This window comes from Chrysochloris asiatica, unplaced genomic scaffold (genome assembly GCF_000296735.1).
Source record: "Chrysochloris asiatica unplaced genomic scaffold, ChrAsi1.0 scaffold00972, whole genome shotgun sequence".
In the NCBI taxonomy this organism is placed as follows: domain Eukaryota; kingdom Metazoa; phylum Chordata; class Mammalia; order Afrosoricida; family Chrysochloridae; genus Chrysochloris; species Chrysochloris asiatica.
Genome location: NW_006409490.1, coordinates 40431 through 43291, shown reverse-complemented (window position 1 = coordinate 43291; position 2861 = coordinate 40431).

Sequence of the window (2861 nt, the reverse complement as noted above, 5' to 3'; positions counted from 1 at the left end):
GGTTGGTGGTTCAAGTTCACCAGCCCTCCTTGGAAACCATCTAGAGGGTCTCTGTGGGTTGGAACTGACTCAGCAGTACTTAACAATAACAACAACAACAACCCTCATCAGTACAGGAGTACACTTGGGAAAAGTAGTATTATGTCATAGACACAAAATGTCCAGTGAGTGCAGAACAGATCATTCATTTGAACTCACATTATCTGGCTGCTGAGCTGAATTTCTTTACTTCTCTCTCTTAACAGAGAGGCAATTAACATATTTAAATAGGCATTCAGATTTCATAATTTTACTTAAAATGTTTTAAAATCTTTTACTGAATATAGTCTTTTTTTCTGCATGTAGTATTTCCATCTCTACCCATGAAGCTAATATGTAGGAGGGGGAGACCATTCAGCCAGCTTCACACTCTGGATCTGAGGTCAAGTTTAGAACATGTTATCTATTAATCTGTAGTTCAGAAAATTTCCTCATGGAAACATGATGTTTCTGCCTTAGTGACTGATAATAGTATTTGTTCTCCTGATTATGTGGGTAAAATGTAACTCCCCTGATAGGGTAGGTCACAAATCATTTTTAGAAAGCCTATTTCACCTGAGACGATATTCAAATACCCAATAAGACCTCCAGTTGATTCCAATGCACAGTGACACTCTAGTGCAGAGGGACATCCCACATAGCTTCTAAGACCACAGATATTTATAGACACAAGGGCCACATCATTCTTCAGTGGAGCCACTCATGGGTTTGCTTAGCAGCCAGGAACTGTAACTACTGCACCATTAGGGTTGCTTTCATTAACCATTGGGATATGCAAATCAAATCACTTCATCCCTAGAATGGCAAAGATAAAATGATAAGTTAAAAATAAAACTAGAAAACAGTAGATGTTGGAGAGGATGTAGAGAAACTGGAAATCATCTATTCCTGTGCAAATGCAAAATGATACAATTGAGGTGGAAAACAATTTGGTGATTCTTCAAAAGGTTGAAAATGAGACTACCATGTGACCTAGCAATCCCAATCCTACATAAATACCCAGGAGAAACAAAATCAGGAATGCAAACAGAAACTGGTACACCACAATAAGTGGAATTGATGGAAATGTACAAGTGAGGAACAGATAAATACAATACGATATATACATACAATGGAATACTCTGTTGCCATAGAGTTAATTCTGACTCACAGATCATATAGGACAAAGCAAAATCACCTGACAGAGTTTCCAGGGCTGTAATCTTTGTGAGGCAAACTGTCACATCTTTCTCTCATTGATGCAGTTGGGGATTAGAATTTCTATTCTTACAGTTAATAAGTTAATGATTGCGGCAAAAAGACAACTTTTGGATGAACTTAAAGAAATTATTGTGAGTAAAATAAGTCAGTCGTAAAAGAACAAATACTGTATGATGTCACTTAAATAAAACATCTAGTACTTGTATATAGAAACTAAAGCTTATTATTTTTGCTTAATGGATATTGAATGTATGCTTCTGGTTGTGGGATAATTTGTAAAAAGATAGTGAGAATGGATAAGATCTTGAAGAATGTAATCTGTGTCATGGAAGTGTAAATGTAGAAATTCTTGAATCATCATTTTTTTTTCTATTTTTTCACCATAATAAAACATTAAAGGTAAAATAGCGATACAGAAATGTAGTAATGTTAAAAATAAATAGGTGGAGAGCAGATTTTCTAGTGCTTAGTCTACAAGACCCTTAAAATAACATGTCTTATTGTGATTTTGTGTGTTATGAACAATAGCGTTTGGAATCTTTTAATTTCCAGGACAGAAGTGATGAGTGGGACAATTGAAGGAAGACAAAATGAAAAGGCATTCCTTGAATTGTTGTTGTTAATTTCCAACTCCTAAATATTCTTTGCATAACAGAACAATTCCTGGCCTGAGCCCACACCATCCTCACAATTATGTTTAAGCCCATTGTTGCTGCCACTGTGCCCATCTATCTCACTGAGGGTCTTCCACTTTTTTTGGTAACCCTTAACTCTAGCAGACATAATGTTCTTTTCCAAGGACTCCTGAGAGTTCCAAGGGAGAAACAAAGGAGAATTTTGGTAACTTCAAATTTCAGGGAAGATTTTATTGAGTCTCCTACTGGGAATCTTGCTGAAGTTGAGAAACAGAAGGGAGAAACTTCCTAAATATACATCAATGATATCAATATTCATTTAGCATGGAGAGATGAAATATGTAGCAATGGAAATTAATAAATTATTTCCAGATGATTCAACACACAAAACAAAAATCTAGCAGGGACAAAATATTTTATGGCAAGAAGTCTACAGTATAAATTTTTGAAAAATATTTTTAAACCTACACAAGTATGTTCCCCTTTACAGGGTCATTATGAGTTGGCATTTACCTGACAGCACTTAACAACCATCACAAGAGACTCCGCAGGAAGCTCTATCAATATCCACATCTCACCTTCATGGCTGTAGTTATTTATTTTCATTACAACAACATAGAGCAGGTATATTTGAAACTCCCCGTATAATTCAGTTGGCATAATATTAAACTAGTTTTTCATGCCCTGCACTAAGTACTACCTTAACCTGATAGACATAATGCTGCTGCACGTTTTCCTACATGTAGTACTATTCTTCCATAAGATTGCATTGATTTACATTTTAAAACCCTTTTATATAAACAGCATCATACTGTATATGTAATTTTATATTTGGTTCTCTTAAAACATTTCAAATATAAACATGAATACATTTTGTTCTATATCATTAATTTTAACTTCAATAGAATATTTCATTGTATTATTTCACCACAATTGATTTCTTCATTCCCTGTCTGATAGTTATTGCAGTTATTAAGTTATTAACTT